The 17,953-nt window shown below is 39.1% G+C and overlaps 1 protein-coding gene across 30 annotated transcripts in view; it reads left to right on the top strand.

The window, feature by feature from the left end:
- Positions 1-1,402: 1,402 nt before the first annotated feature.
- The window catches only part of MAP2 (microtubule associated protein 2), a 290,836-nt gene continuing 274,285 nt past the window's right edge, over positions 1,403-17,953 (top strand). For 14 of the 30 annotated variants that reach the window (XM_082691614.1, XM_082691617.1, XM_082691612.1 and 11 more), the window contains exon 1: positions 1,404-1,650. The gene's annotated coding sequence lies outside the window, so the exon portion shown is untranslated. Of the gene's footprint in view, positions 1,651-17,953 lie in introns of all 30 variants that reach the window. The other 16 variants (XM_082691626.1, XM_082691625.1, XM_082691621.1 and 13 more) reach the window with 5 other exon arrangements.

The raw sequence follows: 17,953 nt of genomic DNA, 5'->3' as shown, positions 1-17,953 counted from the left end.
ATAAGTGCTGTTTCATCAGCACTGTTGAAATTGTACAAGCCACACCTCACTATCTTGGCTGACCTTAAAAACACCTTGTTACAACTTGATAGAGATGCTTTGAAGCAATTCTGAGCTCTTACTGACAATAAGTGCTATTCTCTGATTATGAAGTTTCCATGGTAAAGGATCATTTGCTTTCTCTGTGGTCATATCACTTTCAGAAGTATCTAAGGTGATATTTTTTAAAGGCCACATTTCAAGGTCAACATTTTCTGTGCTTCCTCATTCATTATTTTTATATCATTCTTTATATTCTTCACAGACTTTTCTTTTTTTTTTTTTTTAAGATTTTATTTATTTATTTGACAGAGAGAAATCACAAGTAGACGGAGAGGCAGGCAGAGAGAGAGGAAGGGAAGCAGGCTCCCTGCTGAGCAGAGAGCCCTATGCGGGACTCAATCCCATGACCCTGAGATCATGACCTGAGCCGAAGGCAGCGGCTTAACCCACTGAGCCACCCAGGTGCCCCCTTCACAGACTTTTCTTATTCATGATCTAATTACATCTTCATAGTAAAAATGGCAGAGAGGTAGGGCTAATATTTTTAATCCTCACTCTTACACTGAAATTTAGATTATGTGAAGGGACTTTGGGCCTCACATCTAGCTATCTAGCACGTACATAACGTTCATGGAGGCAGTAATTTGGGGTACAGGGAGGAAGGCAGGGGGGCTGGTTTTATTCACTGATGCTTCTACGGTGCCTAGAACAGTGCCCTTCAGAGTAGGTTTTAATAAACATTTATTGAATGGATAAATGAATGGATGGATCTGATTAGTGACAGAGCTGGGTCTAGACTTCTCTGAACCCTCAGTCCTTGCTCCCTCACAACTGACAAGAGTTCTTCTCGGTCCTCATGCCCCTCCCTCGCACCTCATTTTCCTGTCTTTTCTGAATGCAACTGTTGTCAGGTTTGTGGAAGCAAGGCCAGTGAGCCTTCCCCACGAAGGGGTAACGGGAGCCCTTTCCTCTCAGTGACAGAGGAAGGAAAGGAGGGCATTTATGGGGACACCCTCCAATTCCCCCAGGACAAAGGGAAGAGGGTCCGCCGGGAGCCCCTGGGCCGAGGGCGCTGGTCTCACTCTGACGGCGGCGGAGGGGGAATTCCCTGGAGCCCCGTGTGGCCGGGGCTTGGCAGCTCCGCCAGCGGCCACTGCTGCGGTCCCCGCGGGACGGCGGACTGGCTGCGGCAGGAGGCGGGGCGGCCGCGCTCTCCCTTCCCCGACACTGCAGCTGGGGGCACCGCCCAGCGGCCGGCGGGCGGCCGCACCGGGAGGTGGGGCGGGGGAGGGGCGGCGGGCGCGGGGAGGCGGGGCCGGCGCGAGGAGGCGGGGCCAGGGCCGGGGCGGGGCGGGGCGGCGGCTTGGAGAGCCCAGGCCAGGGCGGCGCTCAGACTGGGCCGGGTGCTCGGGCTGCGCGGGCTCTCGGCGGCCGCGGGGCAGCAGCAGCATCCTCCTCCTCCTCGCTTCCTTTTCTTTCCTTCCGCTTCTTTCGGTTATCCTCCTCCTTTCCCTCCTTCCCCTGCCCCGTCTCCCTTTCTTCTCCGGAGGGCACCGTCCTCAGGTCCGTGAGCGCAGGAAGCCGCTCCCGTGGGTGCATCCAGACCAGGTAAGAGAGCCGTCCCCGCCTCTGGTTCTGTATAGGGCGCCTTTCCTTTCTCCGCTTGGCTCTCTGCTTGGAGGGAGCCTCAGCCAGGAAAGGGGTGGGAATGGGGAGGGCGCGGTCTCGTTCCCTCTGCCTTGGAAGCAGGCACAGGTTGGCCGGCTCTCCCGCCTCCCACCTGGCGGCAGCTGCAGGCCCGGCCTCTCCAGGTGTCCCCACGGAGCAGGGGAATTGGTGCTGCCGCTACCTGGGCTCTCGATTTGTAGAAGCGTGTATGACCTTGTTAGGTACCACTTTGTAACCCCGGGAACTTAGGATATCCATAGTGAGAGCTAACAGTACCTGAGCTGTAGAAAGACGAGGAGTGGGTTATACAAAGATAATGGGGGGAAAAGAATTCGAGGTGGAGGGTTGTGTGTGTGTGTGTGTGTGTGTGTGTGTGTGTCCATCTAGCTGCAGAGAACTGCACACTGACGGAGGAGTGAGTTAAGAAAGCCTTGTCAATTTGAAAGCATTTCCTTGTAATTCTTCCAGAAACAGCTGGAAGAAGAAGATTGATAAATATAATTTTAGGAAAGTGAAAAACCAGTGTCTGCTCGTGTTGGAGGGTGGGACACGAAAAAATGTCTGGATGAGCTTGAAGCTCCACACGGTCTGTTCAAGCCATGGGGGTGAGAAACCTGCACCTACCGTCCATCTATTCTTTTTCTTTTTTAAGGCTTTTGGGGCCCTCATTGCCGAGTTTCATCGTTCCCCAACCTAGTCTTTTGTTTAAGGATGGAAATTTCAAGGAGGCGTGTATGAAAGGAGCCCGGAGTGGGGTGGTGTTGTGTTTGTGTGTGTGTGTGTAGGGGAGGGGAGGGGGGAGTAAAGCAGATGGGGTCAGAATAAAAAGCATCTTTGAAAACTGGAATTGATGTTACACTGCCTGGTGTCAGGACTTCAGGATTTTTGTCAGGAAATAAAAAGCTTTCATTAGCAACAAGCCCGTTTCTAACAATCACTGTGTGCCATCTGCTGTAAGCCCTTAGCATAATGCTTCCAGGGTATAGACATTTAAAACTGACACAATGCATGCACATACAAACTCACGCACATGGGTGCACTTGGACACATCGCACACACGCATGCACATATATAATACATTATATATGTAATATTACGAAAGGGAGTAACTACTTAAAAGACAAATTCTTTTAAATTTATCCTTGAGGGTTTGGGGATTATGGTATGAATAAAATCTGTAGTGCAAAACAAGAAAAATATATTGTTGGGTGATACATAATTTTGAAGGTGAGACTGAAGGATTAATGGATGTTGGCAAGGCACTAACTCAAATGTTAAAGGTATAATTTATTTAAAAATGGTTGATCCAGGAGAGGAAATGACTGCAAACTGAAATTGAGGCTTGCAGCCGCAGTGAGGCGATGGAGAACAAAGCCTTTTATGTGAGCCACATTATGCAAAATGTCCCATGCTTGAGCTTCAGGTACCAGCCCAGTATAAAGCATAGCTCTGTCACCCTGTCATTTTACTGTGGGTGATTATATTTTTTTTGGCAATGAAAATAGATTAAATAAATAAAAGTCCTTTAGATCGCCCAGGAGGAAGATTATAGCCTTTCACTTGAATGTGACACAAAACACCCATTTAACTGGGCAATAGGGGTATTTTGGTAGAAATTTTTATGGATTTGTAAATCCCCAGTGTTTGAATCAGCGCTCTCCCCTTTATGCACAAAAAGCATCCTCCCTCCAAGAAAAGGTAAAGGGCATTTTTTTTTTCTTTCAATAAAGAATATTAATTTGTGTGAATATTTGAACATTGACTTTCTGGTAATGTTATTACCAGAAATGATAACCTATGTATTCATAGGTTTACATCTGTATCATGATTTGCTTGTTATCAGAGCTATTGTGCCTTTAAGATCATCGGTACATGCTGCTTATCTCTTCATGATTTGTTTAACTTTCATTTGTAACATTTTCTATAATACTATTTAATTTTCAAAAGTTTTAAAAAATTTTACATGTAAGTAGAAAATTGTCTAAAATATGTACATCTAGAGATCTAAGCCATTTAAAAATTAAGCTTCCTTTAAAAAATTTTCTGATTACTTTAGTTTTCATTTTCTTTGTTTCTCTCCTCTCTTATTCGCTCCCCCCCCCCCCCATCAAATAATCTGTTTCTTTCTGGCTGTCTGTGCTGCTTTAAGCTTCTAGTTGTGTCTAGACTACCAACAGCAGGGATAGTTGTCTCAGTTTTGAATGTAGGACTTGTTCATTCTCTGCAGCAGCTCTCTCTCAGGATGACTTGTTTACAGCACCTTCTCAGGGAGGAGAAAGAGAAAGAATGTGCTGAGAGAGCATGACCCAGTGAAACTGGCACAGCCATTACCTCATCATAGTAGCTACTTCAGATTCATTGAGAGAGCAGACATCCTCTCAGTGGAAACCAAACACCGGGAGCACACCCATCTCTAGGCAGAAGCTCTTTTCTTCCCATAGCAGCCTCTACTAATTTTGCTTTGCTGAGGTTAAAGGGGTATTTTCTCTTTTAAGTATTTCTTTTCAGGGATCTTGAACTTGGACAAAAATATGCAGCCAGAAATGAAACTTGGCACAGAATCTAAGCCTGAAGGAACTATTTCATTCCTTTACCACTTTTGGCTTAAGTTGATTTGCAAATTTTCTAAACATCAGAAGGGAGAAGGAAGAAAAATATTTGTTACTGTATTTTTGCATGTTTTCTTATGGCACACGTATTTTGTGTTGAATTTTATTAGCAACTGGATAATGGGCTGGACTGCTGTGCTTTTGAGAACTATAGTTTTACTGTTGGGTTTGAGGATTAAATAGTTACTATGTTTGTTGAGATGTATACATAACAGTGCATGCATCCCTAAATTATTCATCAACATCCTTAGGAGACAGACCATATGAAACCAATGTGGGGATTTTAGTATTCAAGTTGATTATTCTGATTAATGAAGTCTTTTCAATTCTTAATTTCCTTATGACAGATTAAGATAAAGAATCTGAAATAGCAGTTAAAGTAGCTGAGAACACTACCCTTAGGTCAATACTGTACTCCTTAATGCTAACAGTAGTCATTAGGTAAAGTCATTACTAGATGCATGAACCAAAAGATAACATTCTGAAACGGTCATAAGCTCTTTTGTCTCTGATTCATGAGTTAAAGATGCTATTAAGCTCTTTGAATCCTGCCTGATATATCTTTTAGATATTTCAGTTCTTTTTGTTACTTTAATTCTCTCTATGCCTTTATTATTGTCATTGTCTTCATCTACTCATTCTGCATCTCTTATATGGGCAGTATTTTGAACATTTCACCAATTTTCCCCTCCCTTTACACCATGTATCTCACATCTGAGTGTTAGACTTCTCTATTACTGTTACTAGTATTCTTTAATAGTATTACTCTCAGTGTACAAATGAGCTTTTAGGAGAACATTTATTCCTATTTGTTACTCACCTCTATGTCACCTATTCGAAATATCATACTGGAGGCTATGTAATGAGATTCCAAAAAAATAGAAAACATGGTCTTTGGCTTTAAGAAATTTACAAATAAATAAAGTTAGAAGGATTTATTTCCTCTGTAAGAGGTGACATTCAATTGAGTATTAGTTGTATTACAGATATGACACATAGAACAAGGGACTGTATTTGAACGGAGGCGATGTCCCAACATCTTAAAGACAAGCTGTTATGCATCGGTTATATAAATGCTCTAATGTATACCTACGTCTTTATTCCATATATATTTATATATTTTTAATTAGGGAATGATAAGATATAATTCTTTGTGTGTGTGTATGTGTATACACACATATACAATACAAATACTAACAGCCCTCAATACTTCCATCAGTCAGCTATAGAAAGTCATGTCTTTAAATGCTCTACAGCACATGAAAATTCAAATTCCTAGTTTTCTGAGAAGAAACTTTGGGCATTTTCAAGGAATTATCAGCCTCAGGAATTTATACCAGGCCTCGAAAGCAGTTAAAGAACTATGCAGTCTGAAGTGGTAGACAAAGAACCAAAATCAAGGGGAAGGGTCTGTGGGAAGGTCTGGATGTGTGGATTGCAGTAGAAGAGTTGAAGGAAAAAGAGGCAAGTTCTCAGTTGTTAATAGTTGTGGATTCAGGATGGAGAGGAGCCTGCGTCTGCTGGAGAACTAAGAAATCTGTTTTGTTTTTCTGCCTCCTCATAATTTGTTCATATCCCTCCCTGTCATTACTTTGAACTAAGTCCGTAGGTGTTTCCTTGTAAAATTTGCAAAGGATGCTTATTGAAAGCAATTCTGGAATGAATCAAAAATTTTAAAACAACATGAACACAATTAATTGACTTTTTATGGAAAACACTTTGAATCTAATCTTTGAACTTAATGTTTCCTGTTCAAGAGAAATAAGCTTTCCTTTGAGTGATAGTATTTTAACTGTGATACTTTTTACTTATACATTTTAATGAAATTCTGTGAGAATTTAGACAAAATAAAGAAGTCAGGATTTCCTTTTTCACTTGGTTAATTTATATTGTGTCCTTTGGGAAGAGTTTTAAACAGTTTGTTTTCCATTAAAACACAAGAGGTGGAAAACGTCTCTTTTTTTTCTTTTCTCTTTTTTTTGGTTTTGTTATGTTAATAAGGCTATTAGAGAAAATAATTTTATTTATAAGTTCACACAGCTTGACTTCCCCTTTATTTTATTTTATTGTATTTATTTATTTGACAGAGAGAGATCACAAGCAGGCAGAAAGGCAGCCAGAGAGAGAGGGGAAATCAGGCTCCCCGCTGAGCAGAGAGCCTGATGTGGGGCTCGATCCCAGGACTCTGGGATCATGACCTGAGCCGAAGGCAGAGGATTAACCCACGGAGTCTACCCAGGCGCCCCATTGACTTCCCCTTTTTTCTTTTCCTTTTTCCTTCTTTCTTCCCCCTAATGCTTTCCCCTTTCTTTTGTTCTTTCCTTTCTTTGCTCCTTCTTTTCAATTTGTGTTGGCAAAAATCATTGATCATTAGAAAATGCAAATACTATATATATATATCTATCTTGCTGTTTTTATTGAAATTTATTTCCCATTACATCTCTATTTCTCATTTAGCATGTGGTAGTCTTATGCTACCTTCTCATCCTCCTCAGCACTCCATCTCTATCTTGGCTCTTTCTTTGATCTTGCCTTTTATATCCTCGAGTCTTGAATAATCTTTTCTTTGTCTACCAGTCTTCGGTCATGTTTCCTTCCTTTAGGAGGCCTTTCTGAATCAGGAAGAAAAGTTACTACCTTGTTTCTTCCCATGATTTGAACCAAGTTTACTCAGGTTCCCTTATCTTAAACGTACATGCTCATCCCAACTGTGTCCTCACCAGCCTTCTTTAAATTAATTTCTTTAAAAATCTGCAGGTAAAAATGGTACATCTATATGATTAACTATTTCCAAAGTGAAAAATTTAGTTAACCAACTGCATTTTTTTTTTGTTTTGTTTTTAAAGATTTTATTTATTTGACAGACAGAGATCACAAGTAGACAGAGAGGCAGGCAGAGAGAAGGGGTGGGGAAGCAGGGTCCCTGCTGAGCAGAGAGCCCAATGCGGGACTCGATCCCAGGACCCTGAGATCATGACCTGAACCGAAGGCAGAGGCTTTAACCCACTGAGCCACCAGGCGCCCCTAACCAACTGCTTTTTTGTCAGTTTTCTCACCCGACACCAAGTGAAATGGTTAAGCTATTTTTATAAATTAAACTGACTAGTGAAGTCATTATGATCAGTCAATCCATTGTCTTCATTTTATGCTAGTTAACTAACTCTGCAGATGTACTAATATTTTGAGTACCAGCGAGTCAATGACCAATCAGAAAATACTGAACTAAATTGTTTTATATAAGATATTTCTAATTACATTGCTCTGAACAACATCATTATTAGCCATCTTGAATCCATTTCAAAATGATTTTAAAATATAGTACTTGAATATCCATGAACACATTTCATCATTTTACTGTCTAGGTTTATTACATTTAAAGCAAACTCATAAGTAAATACACACATTCTATTAATTTGAAGTCAACCAATCATGCCAGTATCAACCTTATACATTATTTTATCTAAGTGTTTATGGCTTTATAGTTGGCTGCATTTTATTGTTGTAACAGTTTTAACAGTACTGTGTTGTATTGTTAATGGACAACAGTGTAATTCTATAATGAATTGATATGAAAAAAAAAGTTCTCAATTTTATTGTCTAGAAAGAATGATGCAGCATCACTTTCACTGACATTAAAGCAATTAAATAATGCTCAGCTTTGAGGTTTTATTATTTTATTTGAGCATCATGCCTCTCAAAATTGTAATTTAGTCTTTCTGTAAGTGATGCACGTTTCTGGCAGAACAATATTTTAAACAATATGCTGCTTACTTTTGTTAGTGTTTATATGAGATACCATATTCCTTTGGCCCATTTTAAAAACAAGTATGAAAGTTTAAGGATTCAGTTATGCATTCTTTTATGTTAGTGTTATTGAGTATAGCTAAGACAGGATCTCATTCATTAATTTACTGCATATACATTTTTGTTTGAAAAAGTTTGCACTCTGAAGCATACAATTTCTTTCTTCTGTGGACAGTAAGTAATATGGAGTTCTAGTACATGTAGCAACTTATGATCACATGGAATTTGTTTGCCTTATGTTTCACAAAGTTAGCTTGTGGGTATTTGTGTGTGTGTGTGTGTGTGTGTGTGTGTATGATAATCTTCTAAGATAGCCTTTTATAAGCACACCTTTTTCAAAGTTGAAATAAATTATTTTACAATCATTTGACTTAGAGAAAATTAAAAACTGTCCTATGATGTTCCACATAAGAACATTCGGTATTAAATACAATTTTATAAGAAAAAAATTGTTATGGGGGCACCTGGGTGGCTCAGTCAGTTAAGTGTCTGCCTTCAGCTCCCCTTATGATCTCAGGATCCTGGGATGGAACCCTGCATCCAGGCTTCCTGATCAGTGGGGACCCTGCTTCTCCCTCTTCTGCCTTTCAGCTTCCCTGCTCCCCTAACCCGCCTCTCTACCCCTCTCTCTCAAATAAATAAATAAAATCTAAAAAAAAAAAAGAAAGAAAGAAAAACAATGTTATGGGTGTTGATTAATAAAATCAGAATGCATGAATTTTGGCCTGTTGGTGTACTTTTCTTTTTAGAGATATAGTCCAGATTCCATTGTCCATTACTGAAATCAAGTAGTAAAACTAAATATTGGGCTCAAAATAAAAACACTTCTATTTTGATCAAAATGTCCTAAATTGAAATATTGGGTACTTATATTTATCTTTTAAAAGGGAGGGTGACACTACTTTTGCATGCAAGATGCTGTTTATCTTCATTGAAACAGCAGAAGCTAGAGTTGATAGAACTTCAGAAATTTTACTGCCAAGAAAGTATTAAGAAAGCACTAAGCATCCTACTGAAAGCCAAATCTCTTCTAAAACAATAAAGTCAGTGTGGTCTAGGGCTTATTTAAATGGGCTTTGGCCATTGTGTCTCTAACTAAAGCTTGCCTCATTCACAGATTACATGATGGAAGTTATTATAGACTACTGAGTGGCCTTTGGTAAAATTGAGGTTTTGTGGTGCTTTTTGTTTTTTTGTTTTGTTTTCTTTTTCAAAGTTCTTTCCTATTTCAGATTCAGTCACCAGTTCCATGACTTCCATTCCTTTTGTTTTGAATAGGATCTGAAGGTGGTCACTATCAAAATTAGAATTTAAGAAAGCTGCACAATCCTGGACAGTCTCACTGCCTTATTTCAGCCCCTTCTTAAAGACTATGGGAGGGTTTGTGATAAGAATCCAAAGTTTTCCATTACAAAGCTGATATTGTAAATGAGTGAACAGATTTTTGATTTTTAATAAAATCTTTCCTTGTGTTTCTAATATATTTATAGTCTATATAAACAGAGTAGCTCTTTGTAACCCTATTAGTTAGTGCCATAGAAGGATTATGTGCTTACATAGCTGGAAACATGAAATGTCATTAATTGTATTCTTTACTTTAATGCCTCTGCCCCATTGCAGAAGCGGCGTTTGTTATTGCTAATTATATATGAATTAGATGATGTTTGAAGGGAAAGAGGGACTGTCAAGAGCAAATGGTGTGAACCCTTGAAGCACGTATAGATAAACCAGTATGGGGAGCTGTAAAGTGGCTTACCCAGGGTCCTGAGAAGGGGAGCTAGGCTAAGACTCTCATTCAGAGCTCCAGCTCCCTACTTGCTGAGGCTGCTGGTGCTGTACCGTTCCACTCTGACTCTCCATTTCCAGTTCTGATCATATTGTCATTTTCTGAGCTGAGGGGTTAGGTGACCTGGCAGTCATCCCTGCCCAACCTTGTGATTCCACTTTGACTTTTCCACGGACACAAAAGAGGGAGGGACCTGGAATGCTAAGGCCATTCCAACCAGCTACATGCCAGCTACACTTCTGAAAATGGTGAGACTAAACCGATCCAGGAAAATGCTGACAGGGCTCCTGCCCAGGGCCATTCCTGCGGTTTGGATCTCTTAAAACAGAAGTTTAAATTCTCTGGGGATGTGTGCTCAGACTCAAGGTACTTGGAAAGCCAAAGAGATTTTCTCAGAGCTTGAACTATCCATGCTGATGCCTCCAGATTGCTGGAGATTGTATTTAAACTTGGCTCTATGTACGAGGGGAATCCAACAAAAATAGCCCGATTGAAACTTTTTTCTGACCTCTTGCAACATGAAATTTTCTCAAAAATAGCTTTCCCTTTGTGTTTCCCCAGCTTTAATATTTTTAGCTGAGAGGAAGTGAGCTAGAAAGGCTGTGGGCCTCTTATTTCTTTCTTGTATGTCTTCCTGTTTCTCGGTCTCCAGTGCTCCTTCCCTCTTATTTTTCACTTCTTCCAAGGAGACAGCAAATTACAGGAGAATTAGGTGTTGCTATGGTTACCGTGTTCAGTAGAGCTTCACCTGCACCCACGCTGCTTAGGCATTCTAGAGTCCTAAGTTGACAAATATTTGAAAGGCATGAAAAGCATCTTGGAGGAAAGAAATTAAGCAGAAACCATGCTTAAATATTTAAAGAGAAACATATTCCTAGTCACTGAAAACTGAAACGATATCACTACCTAGGGAGTGAAGGAATTCTGTTACCCTTCTGTTAGAGAATGTTAGTATGTCCTGTTTCTCTCGTGAACATGTTCAACCACTCGTCAGAATCGGAGCAACTGTTTTATCACTGAGTGGATGTAAGAGGATTCCTTAAAATATTTTCCATGCACATTTGCAAAAGACTGGGTTGTGCATATTGTCTTCCTCTAAAGTATTTTTATTTTGAGCCATAAATACAGAAAAAATCATCTTAACTGCACACCAGGAATCTACACTTTATGAAGGCAAATTTTTAAAAATAAGATAGTCTATGCTCTTCTTAGTTGTGGTTTATTGAATATGATAATCTGAAATTATACAAGCCCTCTAAGAAATTAAAATAATACCTTTTCTTCCTTGGGAAAGATTCACTCTCTTTCTTCCACTTAAATATCAGGCTGGTGAGCCGTAGGTATTTCTAGTATCATGGCCCATAAATCATTCATTTATTTATTTAACAGACAGTTATTGGATCTCTAATATTGCAGCAGGAATTTTTCTGAATGTGTAGGGTATTAGACCTGCCGTACAATTTCCCACCCTCATGGAGTCTAATAACAGGAGACAGAAACTAACAAATGAATAAACGAATGAACGCTTGAAACATGAAGAATTGCTATAAGGAAGAAGAAACAAAAAGATACAGTAGAGGTTATTTGGGATGAGATAGGCTGCCTTTGGAGACTCAAGTAATGAGAAATAGGAGCCATAGAAATATGGGGAAGAGGAGGGGCAGCAAGAATTTTCAAAACATGGAAAGAGCATTAAAAAAAAAGCCTTGAAGCCAGAAGAAGCCTGGCATATTGGAGAAACAAATATAAGGCCAGTGGCACTGGAGTCTAACAACCAGGATAAAGGGCTGTAGGAGAGGAGAGCAGCAGAAAGCAAGTTCCGGGCCACCCAGATCCTCTGGACCAGGATTCGGGTTTTTTTTTAAGATTTTATTTATTTATTTGACAGAGAGAAATCACAAGTAGGCAGAGAGGCAGGCAGAGAGAGGAGGAAGCAGGCTCCCTGCGGAGCAGAAAGCCTGATGTGGGGCTTGATCCCAGGACCCTGGGATCATGACCTGAGCCAAAGGCAGAGGCTTTAACCCACTGAGCCACCCAGGTGCCCCAGGATTAGGGGTTTTTGACTTACTGGACGTGCGGTGCTTCTTAATTTTAAAGGTGGTAGAAGCGGACTTTTTCGAGAATCTCATAAAAGCTTTCAAAAAGTAATTATATTTTCTAAATCCCTATAGGCATATCTGTATCTTATTCACTAATGTGTTAAATCACAAGAGAAAAATGATTTAGAAAGTCAGAAATCAATGGTGGGGATAAAATTAGACTTATGTTAACCTGATCTCATATAAGGCTCTAAACAGAGGTACCCCAAACTGGGTCATTATCTTTATATACTGGGAAATTACATGTATAAGTAATTTTAACCTCCTGTAGCCTTTTTTTGCACCCAAAAGTAACCTTTAAAAAGCAAACCTGGACAAAAAAGTACAGATACATATTTGAGAAAAGCCGTCACAAAAATCATTCCAGTTTTAATATGGTTGTGTTCTTTGGCTATTTCCCCAAGCAGCTTTATTGGTAAACGAGCAATGACCAACAGGGTACCGAAATTCATAAATAAATTAAATAGTAGAGTAACACGTATTTTGCTTCATGGAGACAGTGGTTTGAATCTCTTGAGAATTTAGTAAGTGAGATGATCAAATTTCACAATGATCTTGGATCCCCCAAGAGATTAATGACCCTGCAATATTGCTTATACTAAAACACTTAATGTACTTGTCAGATATTTGTAGACCCAGTGCAATGATCTATTGAATTTAGCATTAAACACAGTTTGCCAGACATTTGATCGATTTTATTTCTGGCATGCTTTAAGGCTGTTTACTTTTTCCTAGGTATTCCTCAGTAGAAAACAGAACTATTAATTTTTTTAAATTCCTTCATGTAATGTCATTTACAGGACATTCAATATGTCACAAAATGTAGGAGAAATTAGTACTTTTTTTATAGTAAGAATTGAATTAATGCTGTTTTTTGTTCTTTCCTTGACTCCCTTTTGTTTTGTTCTTAGGATTAATTAAATCATAATGTAAATTACTTTAAACTGGAACCCTATGATAGCATGGTATACCTATTTCCCAGACTTGCAGGGACTCAGGTTAAATATTAAAAGTATGAATACCAGACTGAGAAATGATTCCGGTATATATGAAACTAAATAGTGGTCTTGGAATTTTATTCAAATGTGGGCTTTTTAATATTGAGATACCACTAACAAATAAAAAGGAAAATGTTATTTTAAAGGGTTGATGATCAGACTTTAAAAAGAAACAGTAATTTTCTTCTAAATGTACGACCATGCATATGCTACCGAGTATAAAATATATAGCATATTGCTCTCCTCTAATTGACATTGACTAGAGATATAAGACATCAAACTAAAAAAGAATATAATGCACAATAAGATAAGTGGTAAAGAATAGTATGGCCTATAAATGCTATGCAAATTCAGAGGGGGGAGATACAGCACCATATGTAGAAGCTAAAGATTTCATGTGGGAAGCCAGAATGTGGAGTGGGGCTGCATAAGTGGCTGGGTTTGGAAGAGTGCCCAGGTAGGATGGTAGTAAAAGCAAAAGCACTGAGATGACAGTAAACCCGATTGCTTGCAATGAGGGACTCCTTTGGAGAAGAGTGGGATTAGAGGGTAGTCTTGGATTTGTAGAGGTCCTTCAACACTGGGTTTAGTAGGAGTTTTGGTTTTATCATAAGACTATTGGAGGAAGGGTGAGGGATTCTGACCTGGGGAGAGGTAGGTGGAATGTGATATCCCAAGATTAACAAGACACATTTGAGAGAGTACAGTGGCAGGTTTAGAATTTCTACATACGGCATAGCATAGGGACACTGACCTACTTAGAATGTGAGACTAAGGGATTTGTTTGGGAGCTATGGTTTCATACATTTTCATGAACCATTGAGAAAATATCAATACCAGTGGATGGAAGTAGACGATTCTGATAGGGATGGAGTGAGGAATTCTATCTAGCCCTGTGACATCTTCCAGAAGACAGGTTTGAGGAAGCCAAAAGAGTTAGAAGCTGTGTAGAACTGTAGTTAGTAATATGAGCTTCTATTGGGATTATGTCATGTGCATGTAGAATATATATTTTTGAAAGGACAATGGTTTTGGAAAAATGAAGAAATAAGGACAAATTTCAATACAGTTCTTCTGATTTCTAGGCTATATTGGACATGGACTGCATGACTTCACAAATGAACATAGTAAACCATTATTAAAAATCAAGGACACGTGTATTGAAAATCAAGGAAATATCTAAGTAAACACAGATTTCTTTCTGAACAGTTTTAAACATCCAGAAACATTTTTTGCTACTTATTTCTGATTTTAAATATTTGCATTCTAAAAATGTTTAATATCTTTATAACTATTATCATATGGTAGGGGTTAGCAAGCTATTCCATAAAACACCAGATAGAAAACCTTTAGGTTCTGTAGGTCACTTTTGTGCAGTTACTCAACTCTGTTGTGGTAGCAAGAAAAGGCGCCTAAATAATATGTGACCAGGTGCCTGGGTGGCTCAGTGGGTTAAGCCGCTGCCTTCGGCTCAGGTCATGATCTCAGGGTCCTGGGATCGAGTTCCGCGTCAGGCTCTCTGCTCGGCAGGGAGCCTGCTTCTTCCTCTCTCTCTCTGCCTGCCTCTCTGCCTACTTGTAATCTCTCTCTGTCAAATAAATAAATAAAATCTTAAAAAAAAAAATAGGGGCGCCTGGGTGGCTCAGTGGGTTAAGCTGCTGCCTTCAGCTCAGGTAGTGATCTCAGGGTCCTGGGATCGAGTCCCACATCGGGCTCTCTGCTCAGCAGGGAGCCTGCTTCCCTCTCTCTCCTTCTGCTTGCCTCTCCATCTACTTGTGATTTCTCTCTGTCAAATAAATAAATAAAATCTTAAAATAAATAAAAAAATAAATAATATGTGACTGAATGGGTTTTAAAGTGTTCTAATTAAACTTTATTTGCAAGTAAAGGTGATAGCCCCGTTTGACCTGTGGACTGTAGGTTACCAACTCCTAGCATATATATATATTTTTTTAAATATTTTATTTATTTATTTGACAGGCAGAGATCACAAGTAGGCATGGAGGCAGGCAGAGAGAGAGAGAGGGGGAGGCAGGCTCCCTGCTGAGCAGAGAGCCCGATGCGGGGCTCGATCCCAGGACCCTGAGATCATGACCTGAGCCCAAGGCAGTGGCCTAACCCACTGAGCCACCCAGGCGCCCACTCCTAGCATATATTGTCCTGTTTGAACATGAATCTAGAAAATGTCTTTGAAATTAGGCAATCATACTTGTAAGAGGTCACAAATACATAAAAACTATCTAAGGACAATAGTTGCATATTTCCCTTTATGAAAACCCATGGAAAGAGTTTTTAGTTTTCTCTCAAGTCAGAACATAGTAGAACCTGTAGTCCTAAACCACTGGATTAGTTTCACCATAGGCCCATGAGTTGTGCTTACATTGTTTTTTTTTTTTTTTTTGGCTTCTAGTAAACTCAGAATAAAATTGTGTGCCTTTCCAATAACTCTTAGGAACTAATACATTTCATATACTAACTCTTCAGTGATTTATTTTCTTACTAATAATTTCTTTTTGCCTTTATCTTTTGAATCCTTTTTTAGAACATGATCAGGTGTAAATAAGGCTACTATTTATATTTTCATGAGAGAGCCACTTTTTAAAAAATTTTTTTTAATTTATTTGACAGAGAGAGAGAGAGAGAGAGAGATCACAAGTAGGCAGAGAGGCTGGCAGAGAGAGAGGGGGAAACAGGTTACCTGCTGAGCAGAGAGCCCGATGGGGGCCTCAATCCCAGGACCCTGAGACCACGACCTGAGCCGAAGGCAGAGGCTCAACCCACTGAGCCACTCAGGTGCCCCCCTCTTTTTTAAGATTTTATTTATTCATTAGAGAGAGAGAGAGTGTGCACTGGTAGGGGGAGAAGTAGAGGGGAGAGAGAAACATACATTCCCCCACTGAGCAAGGAGCCTGACGTGGGACTCGATCCCAGGACTCTGGGATTATGACCTGAGCCAAAGGGCGATGCTTCACCGTCTGAGCCACCCAGATGCCTCAAGACAGCCACTTTTAATTAAATGTGTCCATACTATTCTTAGTTTCCAGAAGTGAAGGTTAATTGCTATTAAATTAAGACAGATGGCATTGCTCTTGTTATTCAGTTTCCATAACTGAAATCATTTTCTCACACATAAACTAACTTTTGTGTGAATATGATATCAGAGGACATTTATTAAATCGATTACCTTCACAATTAAATTTTAAAAAATGAGATGGTTTGTTGTTTCTGAACCTTTTACTGTGTCTTTGGTCACAAATGCCTTTCAAATGATTTTTCAACCCTTAGGATTCAAGTGATCCTGGCAGGAAGCTGCTAAAACCCAAATATTTTCTCTCTTTTATGAGTGCATGACCATGGAAATACTCTGGGGATTAGAATTCAGATATTTAAATATTATTCTCTTTCTCTCCAGAATGTTGCATGAGGTTTTCCACTCCAAAGTGTAATCTGGGACTCACTGTATAAGAAACTGCAAGTTTTAGGTTTTTTGTTTTACGTGCTCTTTATGTGAAACGATACAGATGCTGATTTTAATAATAGATCTTGTTAACACACTGGAATTAAATAGTTGGGCAAATTTTGTCCCATTAAAAGAGATGTTTTTATTTGACTCTTCTAGAAGTGGTAAAATGGATAAGAGAGCTATTCATTGACCATTCGCCTGAAAAAAAAAAAAAAGTGTTATCAATTACATGCAACTTGGTAATGATTCTTAGATCTACCAAGGAGAGTGTCATAGGAAATGCCAGTGTGTACATGTACCCACACACAGGATGTATTTAACACTGAAACAGTGTTTCAAATTTGGGATGACTATGTTATGCAATTAGTTATAATATAATCTAATTATAGAGCAAAAACTGGCCCCTTTTTGGAAAAATTTATACCAAATTTCATGAAAAATTCACTTTATGCTTAAAATGTAATTTACTGAGTTTTATTCTATCACTACTTAAATTAATAAAATTTAAAAGTTAAACACTTGAATTATACATGAATATGTACATGTATCATTATGTAATTTGACTCATCATAAAAGTTTTTCTCCATGTCTGAAGAGAGTTTTTCTCCATGTCTGAAGCAAGAGTTTTTCTCCATGTCTGAAGCAAGAGAGGATAAAATGAGAACAGAAAGTAGAATCATATGGCAATCCCTCCAGTTTTACTTTACGTTGTTATTTCTGTGAGCTGCTGTTTCATTTGTCACATACCTGATTACCTCTCCGCAACTCCATGTGATTGCCAAGGTCCACATTTATCAATACCTGTACTTCTTTGAGCAAGATGCCTAATATGGGTGTGTGTGTGTGTGTGTGTCTCTTTAGGATTTACAAAGAGCAATTTGTCTTAGCATAGACTCATAAAGGAAGTGCCCTCGAAAAAAATCTACGTCCTTGGCCCTTGTCTCATTGTATTTAAAATGAGGATGGCTGCCAAAGATCTCTCAAAGTTTTCGTTTGGTTTTGTTTTTACATCTAAGAATCTGGAAGTCAAATTAGAACTGAGTTTAGGACAACGATTTCTTATTTCTCAGGAACTAAAACATGGTGAACAAAGTGCCCTACATGCCACAATTACAGTTCCAAAGAAAAAGGCAACGATAGAATTACCATAAATTAGACATGTCTGTCATCTACTGGTTATATCAGCCATTCTTGAACAGCTGGAAATGAAGGAACTATAGCCCTTTTGGACATAAGTCTAAGCAGTTTACATTTAAGGTCAATGTTAAGTCATGCCATGAGTTGATACTGGGACATACAACATGAAGAGGCCTGGGCATTGTTTTGAATTTATTTGGAGAAGCATGTAAGTGAAAATAATGTTCTATAGGACCCTTACGTATTTTATTGATTGGTATAGTCGACACAGTAATCTTTTCACGAAGAATCAAAAACTTTCTATTATGTTGCACTTTGATTTATCTCTCTAGATCATTGTATGTAGG

Source organism: Mustela nivalis (genome assembly GCF_964662115.1).
Source record: "Mustela nivalis genome assembly, chromosome: 11".
Classification (NCBI taxonomy): Eukaryota; Metazoa; Chordata; class Mammalia; order Carnivora; family Mustelidae; genus Mustela; species Mustela nivalis.
This window is presented reverse-complemented; position numbering and strand designations above follow the sequence as displayed.